Source organism: Suricata suricatta, chromosome 17, assembly GCF_006229205.1.
Source record: "Suricata suricatta isolate VVHF042 chromosome 17, meerkat_22Aug2017_6uvM2_HiC, whole genome shotgun sequence".
NCBI lineage: Eukaryota > Metazoa > Chordata > Mammalia > Carnivora > Herpestidae > Suricata > Suricata suricatta.
The window spans coordinates 44,141,797-44,154,488 of NC_043716.1; positions in this window are offsets into that span (position 1 = coordinate 44,141,797).

Consider the following 12,692-nt stretch of genomic DNA (forward strand, 5'->3'; position numbering starts at 1 on the left):
ACTGTCCCAGCTAATGGTGACAGAGGCAGGATTTGAATGCAGCTCTCTGACGCAAAATCATGGGACGGCTACTACCCTGGGGAGCTGGGCTGGTCTGACGCTCACATGCCTGTCCTCTTCAAAGGGCAGACGGGGGTCCTCGGGCCAAGCCCTTAAAATGCACCAGCTGGGGTGGGCATCTGGCAGGGCTGGACTTGGGCCTCCTGGGGCCTCATGTCAAGAATTGTGGGAATGGGGGACTACGGGTCAATAGCTTGGTAAAGAGACTTCCTCGAGGTACGGGGTTCTTTTGCACCAGTCGACCCTTATATACCCCCTAACTGCCTCTGCAGCCCACTTGTACACACACACACACACACACACACACACACACACACACACACATTGCTTCCATGAGTCATTTCCCAGCTGCTCCAAAGGGTGGGGAGGCTGATTAGTTCCAGCCCAGCCTGGGGCTTCCTGCCCTCTGCCAGCTCATCTCTCTTTCTAAGGAGCTGCCAAGCATGACCACCGGGCTCTATGGATGCCACCCTTAAAATCTGTGCGTGCACACCCTCTCCTGTGGTCATCTGGGCCCACCTCAGCCGCCTGTGGGCAGATCTGCCCCATGCATACAGGGCTGCCTCCCCTGCTCTGCCTGTTCCTATGTATAGTCTACCCCAGGAGGGGCCTGCCTCTGTGCTCTCTCTGCCCCATGCCCTCACCCTTCTCAGACTGTGGCTGACAGGCTTTTTTCCTGCTGTGGGTCCACCGAGACACCAACAAGAAGATTGTTCAAAACCGATCAGAGCCAGGGGCACCTGGGTGTTTCAGTCGGATAAGTGTCTAATTTCGGCTCAGGTCATGATCTCACGGTTCGTGGGTTCAAGCCCCATGTGGGGCTCTGTGCTGACAGCTGAGAGCCTGGAGCCTGTTTCAGGTTCTGTGTCTCCTTCTCTCTCTCTCTCTGCCCCTCCCTTGCTCATGCTCTGTCTCTCTCAAAAATAAACAAACACTAAAAAAAACCAAAACCCCAAAACACTGATCCGACCTGGCTCCCCATTCCCTCCATTAACCCCTAACCATCCGCGTACAGTGAGTTTTGAGCCCTCCCTGCTCAGTCCCCCACATCCCTGCCAGGCCCTGGGGGCTGGGATCATGGTCACCAGCATCAGGAAGAGTGGGCCCCTTGCTTGCTGCCTGTGGAAGCCGGGCCTGTAACTGGAAGCCCACAAGAAAGGCTGGGGTCCTGTTCCTGCCCCTTCAGCCCGCATGGCCCTGCCACTACCTCCGAGAACTTCGCTCTCCCCCAGAAACTGCTCCGGGGACGTTTCCCCACCAGCTACCCTGGTAAAAGTTCCTTCTCCCAAATCGGGCCAATCTAGAACTTTACAGGCCTCAGTGTAGGCCAGAGTCACAAGCAGGTCTTATGTAAGCCAACGGACTCTGCTCTGCTTTTGGCTTCAAGTCCTCACAGCCACATCTATAAACTGCTGACCCCCTTGGAAGGGGGTCTGCCGTTCATTTTATAACAGATCTCCCTCACGTGGGGGAGACCAGTTAGGAAAACAAATATGCACCCCCTCCCTGCTATGTGCCCTGAGCTGGACAAGGTGGTCAGGCTTCCTGCCAGGCAAACCCACCTTCTCCACCTTTTGTGGCTCCTCCCCTTCTGTTCCCCGCCCCACCGCTACCCCCACCCCCAAGATGGCATGTTGATTTCAGAGTCACAGCCTGAACAGCCGTGATAATTAACTACTAGTTAACACTTGTGGAGAGCTGACTCCTTGCCAAGCATTGTTCTGGGCACCGCACATTCACGAGCTCATTTAATCTTCACCACAGTCCTACTATTATCACTCCATTAGATGGATGAGGAAACTAAGGCAAAGAAAAGTAACTTGCCAGAGGTTATTTGTGCTGTAGACTGGAAACCTGGCCCCTGGGGCTCTTGAAAGAGCCCTTGGCTCTTAAGTACTAAGCTCTATCACTACCCAAGTCTAAACTGGACCATGACCTTCTAGCACCTATCTGGTGGGGATGTGGGAGACGGGGGGTGGCAGGGGCACCTAGTTTCACAAACCAGTTAAAAACTGGGGTGGTGTCTGGTGACCACTGTGGATTTGCATTCTCCATTCATGCTAGGGCTCCTGGCAGAGCGCAGCAAGACCTGAGGGGAAGGGGCAGCCTGCCCTTCAAGGGGTCCAGCGGCTCCTCTGCCATCCCCCTCCCCCTCTGCTCAAGCCCCTCCTGCCGCCCCATCACCCTCTCTCCCAGAGATGGCTGTTGACTGAAAACTGCAGGGAATAAAAATAGCTGTTGCTGATGAGGCAGAATGGGGGCCAGAGCACATGAAAGGCCTGGGGCAGGGGTGGTAGAGGTGGAGGGAACCTGGGATCCCCCCAGCCCCATAAATACGCCCTACAGAAGCCACTAGGAGCCATGGCCTGTCTCTCTCTGCCACTACAGAGCTGGGGACCCTGCAGGAGGCACTTGCCCCAGCCCTAGGGCTGCCCACAGGAACGCCCTCTGCCCCGCCCCCTGGTCTCGGGGGCAAGCCCTGCCCCAGCCGGCCACTCACTAGCTGTGTGCCTCTGCTAAGTGAGCTAAGTGACGTCCCTCTGAGCCTGAACCTTCCCTGCAAAAGGAGCCAAGGAATGGAAAGTTTGTATACCCTGGACCCTGGTTGTTGACATCCACCTCCTCCATCCCCTCCCGTCTCCCTACATGCTCTCTGGGGCCTCAGGCCTCAGATTGTTCATTTCCACTCAATGCATCTCTCTCCTATCACCTAGAGAGAGCCTTTCTACCCCTCTCTGTAAGATCCAATCCCTTCTCTCCTGTCTGGCTGTGCCTGGACCCAGGAGACTTTTCTGAACTCCATCCCCGGCTGGGCCACCCCCTCCCTTCCCCACCAGTATCTACACTTTTCTCTATTCTGGTGGCCAGAGTTTTCTCTGAAGGTAGGGACTTTGTCAGGACCACTCCCATTGTCTGGTCGGGAGTTTTATGCTTTCATGGTCGAACTCAGGGCTTCCCCTTGGCCTGGGCCTGGCGTTGGGGCCCAGAGGCCCTGGTGAGGGAAGCCAGCTAGGCAGCCCTTGACACTCAGGCCAGTCTATGGCTAGGAAGGTGACCCTGAGTCCCGAGCCCCCACCCCAGGCAGATTCCCAACCAGATCTGACAAGCAGAGCCAGGCTAGGACAGGGCAGCCTGGGAATTATCTTCCCAAAACCACACTAAAAATCCGAGCCGATCCCCTGAGAGAAGCCTGGGATGCAGATAGAAGCGGGCTATTGGGTTTTATGGCTGGGTCCCGGCATCCCCCACACATGTGATGTGGCTCCACATACTAATGTGATAACCACAACTGTCTACATCACTGCCACATAGAGTGCGGCTGCAGCCATGGGCAGGGGACCAGGGATGACCCCAGAAGAATCTGGAGGATCCTGAGAGGACCAATATTCTCTACCCTGAACTCCAGCCCTGCCCTACCTGTGTCTGGTCACTGCCACGACTAGGGGTCTTCTTAGCTCAGCTCAGGGCCCTGGGGGACAGTCACAGCCTTGGTCATAGCTGAGGGACAACAATGCCCACCACTGGCTCTTCCCCACCTCTCTTTCAGCCCCTTCCCCTCTCTCCAGGCTAACCAGACAGGCCCCAGACTTGTCTCCAAGCTGATTCATCCAGAGAGGGTAAAACTAAATGGTCTTCAGGGCTCCAGTGGGTTCTAACCTTCCCAGGCTCTGGGGCGATTTATTTCCATGCAGGCCCCCGCTGCCAGTGGAATGGGTGGGAGGGGGACATGTTTAGTATCCACCTGGAGGGCCATCTCCCCACCTTGGGGCATCATGAGGCCTCACCAGGACCTGGCCCTGTGCCGGAGCAGGGGAAGGGGCAGCGAGACACAGTGCTTAACTGGGTGGAGTGGGAAGGGGCTCAGGCCCTCTGTGCCACACCAGTGCCTTCTCGGAAAGCCTCAAGCAGCCCTCACCCCACCCTCAGGGCCCTATGGATGGGGACTTCCCCAGTTTTTGAACAAACGCTCCCATCTGATAAGCAACACCACACTCCTCCAAAACACCTTCTTCCACCTCTGCTCAGACCTTCCCGCCTCCTTCACTAGCCACTGCCCACCCTCTTCCCAGGGTCCCCGGTTCCTGGCTCTACCAGCAGGGAGGGGGAGGGGGGCTGTGCTCTGCCCTGGCACCAGACTCATAGCCCCCAGTGCCCTCCAGAATCCCGCAGACGCCCCTCAGTGCCGTGGTTCCATCTTCCCCTCCCGCCAGGCTTTCTGCCTTCCGCGCTTGTCCAGGGAGGGAGCCCAGCGCGCCACGGGCCGCCGGGAGAGGCCAGGGCAGTGGGCAGAGCCTGGGCGGTACAGCCTGAGATGTGTCCTCTGCTGGCATCTCGAAGATTCCTGTTTCAGCAGAGCAAAGGGGCCGCCCCCACCCCCACCCCCGGCCTCCTGCCGCTCTCCTCCCCCCACAGCCCTGCCTTCCTAGCCACCGTGACCCGGCTGAGCCCTGAGCCGCCGCTGTGAACCGGCTGTTTTGGCTCCTCTGCTCTCCCCTCCTGAAGAAACTCAGCCGGGGTCACCCTGTGCTCGTCCGGAGCCGGGCCTTCGCCACTGGGCCATTTGTGACCAGGGCAAGGATCCTTGCTCAGGGCAAAGACAGCCAGCCGGGGACGCAGAGGACAGAGGACGGGGCCGCGAGAGGCAAGTCTGGGGACGGAGGGTCAAGGCAAAGGCCGGGGTAGAGCAGGGCCCGGTGTGGACAGGAGGACAGCGGTGCCCGGAGCGAAGTGGTGACTTCCTTAAAGCCAGGCTGGGCACGGGGCCAGGGTGCCCCGCTCCTCGGGGTGGCCTGCCCTCGGGGTGCCGGCCGGGGCGGGGTGCGGTACTCACTGCCGGACAGGAGCGGAGCGCTTGCAGCCGAGCCTGGAGTGCCGTGCCCACCTCGGGCTGGGGCTGGGACTCTGGGGGACTTGGCCGGGGGGCCGGGCGGCGGGGACAGCTGCTGCCGCTGATGTCACAGGGTCATGAGTGAAACCTGAGGACTGGGCCAATCTTCAGGTGGGAGCCTGGGCCGCGCTTCCCTCACCGGGTGTGCTCAGGCTCAGCCTGGGCCAGCCGCACACTGGCCCGCTCACACGCGTGCACACGCACATGCGCGCATGTGCACACGCAGCGGGGCGCGCGTAGGAGCCCGCTCACGCAGGTCCTCTTCCGCCCTGGGTGAGCTTACCGGGCTCGTTCTACGCGCCAGTCTCCTTTCACACTCACTCCCAGGAGCCCAGGCGGCACATGCACACTCGTTCCGGCACACACTTGTGGATGTGTCCCCCCACACACAAATGCCACACTCACACACGCTCAGCCATACATGTAAATCGCCCTCCATACATTCACACAAACACGTCCACTGCGTGTTACACCGTCCCACACATGCTTCCTGCACACGCAGACACACTCCCACACATCAGGCTTGTGCCTATACTTGTACACGTATAGCCAGGTGAAGACAAAGGCCACATATCCCGGGCACAAACTTTAATCAAGTGTCTTGTCTGTGTGTGTACAACACACCCATACCCACAGTCACGCTCATGCACTCACGCATTTCCATGCAGATTACTTACATCTGTACTGTTGTCCGAGTCTGTGTCCACACTCCTGTCCACGCGTACACAGGGCCACCTGTGTGCATCTATGGTCCTGATTTTCATTAAGTGTATGCCTATCTGTACACCCACACATCCCCCCACACCCAAACACACACATACACACTTCCCTCACACACACATACACCCCTCTCACACACACACACACACACACACACATCTCTCACACCTCCAAACACATACACACACGCTTCCAAACACACACCCACACACCCACACCCACACACACACACAGCCCTTGGCTGGACAACACAGCAATCTCGAGGGTCATTTTTCCACCACCACTGCCCCCCCGGCTAGACATCTGTCTCTCAGAGCTTGGGGAGGGGAGATAAGGTGGGGGGCAGGATGAGATTGGTTGAGCCCCCCTCCCCCCTCCTTTCTGGGTCTGTGGTGACCCCTAGTGGAGCTGTTGTGAAATGATCCACCTCACAGCTCAGCGCCTGCCCCAGGGGGACATGAGGACCCCAAAACTCCCCACGTCTCTCCCCGCCCCCCAGTCTCCCACAACGATCCCTGACCCCATCTTTTCTGGTAGCCAGCTCTCCAGCTGAGCTGAGCCCAGGACAGTGTGTGGCCTTCGTGAAGGGCACAGGGAGGCCTGAGGAGTTGTCCCCCTCAGTCCTGGAGGTGGGATGGCATCTCTCCTCCCAGGGCCTCTCCGTGGACACAGCCACAGCCCTGCGGAGCCCGTCGCCGAGGGCCAGGCCTGGCTGAGGCTTGACAAGTTCCTGCTGTGCCTGGACTGCCCGCATCTCACCCTAGGTGGGTCACTGCACACCCTCAGAGGTGTGGCTTCCAACCCCACAGGTGTGAACGTTGGTGTTCTCTGTGCATGGTTCTTATCCTGCTTTGCTCACTGACCTGACACACTTCTTCCGTGTAGTTTCACTGCTAATGCAATCCAGGTGTCTGCTCACCCCTGCCTTTTATTTACAAGGACCCCCTTCTTCTAGACTCCAAGGAAAAGCAAATGTTTTGTTTCATCCTTCCCAAGTTGTCTGCCCAGAACTGTTCCTCGGGGTCCCTGACATCACTCATGGCCCTGCTATGGCTCCCGTTTGCTTTGCTGCTGGCTACTGTCCCCTTGGTAGCACACTCCTCCCTGTCCGTGGGCACTGGAGGAGAGGTGGTGGGCAGACAGCTGTCATTCCCATATATGGTTCCTCCCTTTCGGTCTCTGCCTGGGCACTGCCTAGAGCTGTATGGGGTAAGAACATCTTTAATGAGGGATTGAAGTAATTGAAGGGAATTGTAATATATGAGGGGGAGGACTGCTGCATTCAGTTGTATGGGCTGTAGACTGTCCAATTCTGGGCACCAATCATGTTTGCAGTCATCATAGATTCTGTATTTAAGAGGAAAACTGTCTAGCAGATGGTAGCAAACTGTCTAGAGGACAGGGCTAATTTTTCTGACTTGCACAAGGTGTCATTTGGGCTAGGAATAAGGCTGATTGGAAAACCAAAGCTGTATGTGAAATATGACTTTTAAAGTTTTTTTTTAACATTATTTATTATTGAGAGACAGAGAGAGACAGAGCATGAGTAGAGGAGGGGCAGAGAGAGAGGGAGACACAAAATCTGAAGGAGGCTCCAGACTCTGAGCTGTCAGCACAGAGCCCGACGTGGGGCTCGAACCCACGAACCATGAGATCATGACCTGAGCTGAAGTCAACCACTTAACTGACTGAGCCACCCAGGCACCCCGAAATATGACTTTTCTGCACAGCCCAAGGAGAATGAATCCCTTCCTCTCTTGATAACAGGATTCCTCCTTCCTCTGGGGGACTCCAAATAGGTCATTCTGGTGTGGCTGCTGATCGCAGGATGGCAACCCCAGCCCGGCCATGGAGAGGGCCATGTCACCCAGATCTCGGCAATCCTCTTGGCCATAGTGGTTGGTCCAAAAGCTGGATATGTGGTGCAAGTGGGGGCAATCATAGTCCTTCTGGGGAGTGATGTGTATTGATTCAAAAGAAAGATGAACTCGCTCTCCCCAGGATTCTCTACGTTTGTCTAAGGTACCTGAAGTAAGTCTGAAGGCGCCTGAGGAGTATTTTCCACTGAGTGGAAGGGCCTGTTGTAGGACGAGCCAATGAGCCAATGAGAACACCACGCACAATAAGGGGGGGGGGTGAGGGGAGGGCAAGGAGAGAGGGACCTGAAGACACCGTTGACCCCTGGGTCAGTGAAACTAAAGAGCAGCTGTGTCACTGTCCGCCCCATCACATGAGCCAAAAAGCGTCCCTTCTCCTTAGGCTAGTTTAGGCTGAGTATCAGGTGTCCACAGACAAGAGAATTCTGAGAATCACCCTTCAGAAAAATCCCACTCTGGGGCAGCTGGTGGCTCAGTCAGCTGAGCATCTGACTCTTGCTTTTAGCTCAGGTCATGATCCCAGGGTCCTAGGATTGAGCCCTGTGTTGGGTTCCATGCTGACAGCACAAAGCCTGCTTGGGATTCTCTCTCTCTCTGTGCCCCGCCCCTGCTCATGCTCTCTCTCTTGCTCTCTCTCTCTCAAGATAAATAAATTAAAAAAACATAAAAATAAAAAATGAGAAAGTTCCACTGTGATCCACAGGCACTGGCCTTGTCATCCTCTGTCCTGGCCACTACCCCCGCACCCCATCCCGGCCTGAGCCGTCAGTTCCCTCCCTGAGTCTTCAGCCAGGGAGACTTTCTGGGAGCTTCAGCAGGGGCTCCCCTGTGGTTAGTGGCACCCCAATTCCAGGGAGTAAAGGAGGGGAGGGCTCTGGACTCGACCCCACAGCTCTAGTCTTGTGAGGTGGGACCTTGACCTTGAAAACAAGTCCCCATCACAATGCATCCCACTGCTGCCATCTACACATTTAAGTCTCCAAGTGCCACCCGGGGCCTGTCAGACAAACACACACACACACACACACACACACACACATCACAAGGATAGCTACAATTTGGAGAAACAGCATAGAGCCTCTAAGCAGAAAAATGGCATTTCTTTCCTATGGTATTTTCGAGGGCTCTCCCCACAGTAGTCCTGTAACTAGCTCCTTCCAGTCCGTCCCTTGTTAGGAAGGGGCCCAAGCAAAGGGTCTGCTGCTGGGTTGTGTGTCTCTGCTTAGCACTTCCTCATTTGTACCAAAAAGAAACACTGAAATTTCCACCCAAATTCTTTTTTTTTTTTAAGGCTTATGTATTTTGAGACCAAGAGGGCGAGCATGTGCAAGCGGGGGAGGGACAGAGAGAAAGAGAGAGAGAGAGAGAGAGAGAGAGAGAATCCCAAGCAGGCTCCACACTGAAAGCACAAAGCCTGATGCAGGGCTCAAACCCACAAACTGAGATCATGACCTGAGCTGAATCATAACTGACTGAGCCACCCAGGCACACCCCGCTCCCCACTCAAATTCTTAAAAGTTCCCTTTTCTCTCCAATTCCATCTGAGGAGGAAAGGAGGGAGCTCATTGTGTGTGTGTGTGTGTGTGTGTGTGTTTAATGACTACACACTCTTCCTTTGAGTGAATTGCCTTCATTTACATAGCCATTCCCTTATCAGAAGAGGCTGCTGATGCTCAATCTCCAACTATTAAAAATAACACTGTGATGAACACATTTTAGTAGAAACCTTTTTTCCATGTTTGGTTTATTCCCAGATACAGATTTACCAAGGCAACAGGAAGAACTTGGGTATATATTTCAGTGCGACACCAAAAAAACTCCCAAAACCCATAAAACAAAAAGCCAAAGATGCAAACCTCGCCAAGACAAAATGAAAAGGAAATAGGTGAAGCGTTCGAGGCCCTGAAGGTAGTAGTAGTAGGCAGGGCGAGTGTGGAAAGTCACCTCCTCCACTGTTGGACTAACGTTAGATCATCTACAAGCAAAATAGCTCTGGCAGATAAGCGTGTGTGATTTTTCCATTCTTCAACTGGCAGATGTTTCCATTTCCTTTGACAAAGAACTCTGCTTGAATACAGAAGTCAGGTAGTTTTTATCTCAGCCCTGTCTTCTGAAATACAAGTTCCTAGGGGCCCCTGGGTGGCTCAGTCGGTTGGGCCTCTGACTTCAGCTCAGGTCATGATCTCATGGCACGTGAGTTTGAGCCCCGGCACTGGGCTCTGTGCTGACAGCTCAGCAGTTGGAGCCTGCTTCAGATTCTGGGTCTCCCTCTCTCTCTTCCCCTCCCCCTCTCATGCTCTCTCTTTGTCTCTCAAAAATAAACATTAAAAAATTAAAAAAAAAACAAAATACAAGTTTCATGTGTAATTAACATGTGATCTTCTATCTGAAATAATCACCAGTTCCTGGCTCCTTTCCACAGCCACCTCCAGCCTGCTCTGGGCTTCTTTGAGAGGACTGAGGGTGACGGCCTCCCGCTGGCCTCCCTGCCTCCAGTTTTGCCTCAGTTTAATCCATTGATTGTTATACTCCCAGAGGAGTTTTCTTCCATGTCTCTTTTGGCATTTGACTTCACTAAATGCAAATTTTATCATAGGGCAGACAAGAATTGCTTTTTCCAGTTTTCAGGAGACTGGGGGCAGACACGGAGAAAGTGGGAGGCTAGTGTCTTAGTTTGGATTCCCCTAAAAGCAGAGCCTGAGACAAGGATTTGGGAGCAAGTAGTTTATTTGGAAGGGGATCCCAGGAAGCACTGCGAGGGAGTGGAGAAGTGACAGAGAAAGGAAAAAAGCCAGTGAAGTGTGTGTCTGTTGGTGAGCAGGTTATCACTGGGAAAACGGGGACATAAAGCCACAGGGATTCTTGGAAACTTCGCGGAGGATCCCCCAGAGTGGTCCCACTGAGGCCAGCAGGCTGGAGAATTTACCCTCAACTGCTGTTCCTTGATGCTTCAGGGTTGCTTTTGGGATGACTTCTGGCCTCCCTCACTTCCGGCCAGAAAGCGTTCCCAGAAGGAAGCTGACGGTGAGTGCAGGAACCAACTGTATACCGTTGGGAGGATACATCCCCATCCGACATCGGTTCTTCCTGAGTCTGGGTGACATTAACAAAGATGTGAGGAACAAGATGAATCTTCCTAAAACATGTCTGTGCACACGTCTATTTCTCTCCTGCTTGAAACTCACCAAGGCCTCTCCACTAGCCACAAGGCTCAGCCTGGATTCCACGGATTCCACGAGGGTGAGCTGCCTCTGCCCGAGCTGCTAGAACTTCTCTCTGCCCAGCTCCTCCACCGCAGCCAGAGAGTGTGGCCACAGGATCATTTCAGGCCCTGTCTATCCCTACATGTGTGCTTGGCTCAGGCGGTGTCCCCAACCTGGGCTGCCCTCTCTCACACTGCTTAGCCCCATCCAAAGATCCTCCACTTCAGAATCCTATCCTTCAGTGATCAGGTCATCTCTTTTTATGAGCCCTTCTTTTTTTTTTTAATTTTTTATTTCTTTAATGTTTATTTTTGGGGGAGAGAGAGAGAGAAAGTGGGGGGGGGAAGACAGAGAGAGAGAGAGAGAGAGAGAGAGAGAGAGAGAGAGAGAATGAGTAGGGGAGGGGTAGAAGAGAGAGGGAGACACAGAATCCGAAGCAGGCTTCAGGCTCTGAGCTGTCAGCATAGAGCCCGATGCGGGGCTCGAACCCACAAACCATGAGATCATGACCTGAGCCAGAGTCGGGATGCTTAACCAACTGAGCCAGCCAGGCGCCTCATGACCCCCCTTTTATATGTCTCACCCACAGGGGACTTTACACAGTCTTGTATCTTTTTTAAGTTTATTTATTTTGAGAGAGAGAGAGAGAGAGCGCGCGCAAGTGGGAGAGGGACAGAGAAAGAGAGGGAGAGAATCCCAAGCAGGCTCCACACTGTCAGCACAGATCTCATAAACAATGAGATCATAACCTGAGCTGAAATTAAGTCGAACACTTAACCGATTGACCCATCCAGGGGCCCCATACACAGTCTTGTATTTTTGCTCTCATTTCATGGGTGGTACATTTTCCATTTCCCAGCAATGCTGGAACCGGCAAGAATATACTACTGTATCTCCAGTGTCCAGAAGGGCACCTTGCACACAGGCACCTCCTTGGTCCAGGTTTGCTGATGGTAAGCACGAGGATTGGTTTCGTCCCTCTAACTGCAGTGAGGGTGCAGATGGAAAGACGCGCCTCTGTGTCCATCCCACTCCTCTGGGACCTGTCACCACATTGCCCGACGTCAGATTGCTGATGGCCATTGAAACTATAAGACTCATAGCTAATGCACGGCCCACAGGCCCTCTGCCTCAGGACTAACGCACAAAGGAGGAGGCGGATGGTCTTTCTGGTTCTAGACACCAGGACTGCCAGGAAGAGGAGCTGAGCAGAAGTAGAGGGTGGGGGAAGGGCGGCCCAAGGGGTGCTAATCCCAGCTTCCTGTCTGGATTTTCTTTGACTGCTGCTCAGGGCCTATCTTAGGATGGTCACAGCTGCCGAAACAAATCTCTCCCCTCACCTGTTCTGAAGCAAAGAAGACCTTGTTAACTTCCTGTCCAAAGAACGTATGCTTTGGTGATTTTTCCAGGATGTGGGACAATAATGGGGGCACTGGTGCTGAACTCCCTGGGGTTCTCCACCTCTGCAAAGCAGCAGCCAGGAATGAGGGCGCAAACAGCCACAAAGGGAGAGTCAAGGGGCCAGCCACCTGTTTCTGGCCAGGACCCAGTTTTTTCTGTAAATTTGGTTGATGTTTGCTTCCTTGGTCTGCTCCAGAAACCACTCCTAGCCTAAAAGAGGTCCCTGTGATTCAGAGTGACAGCACATCCTCTGCCCTCCTCACTCACCTGCCCCTCCCCGCCGAGTCTGCTCCTACAGAATTCCCTACTGGCCAGTCTTCCCAGCCCCTCACTCATTCACTCAACAAACACGAGCCCCCATGCTCGGTATTGGAGGTGCACGAGGGTTCAGAGAGGAGCAAGATGCGATTCCCCAGGGAACTCGATGCAGGTTGGAGGTGGGCATCCTTCAGAGGCGAGGCCTTCTGTGGGAGGCAGTCCTGGGAGGTGACGAGAGCATACATAGCGCGCCAGGTCCCTGCGCATGCGTGGAAGGAGACTTTG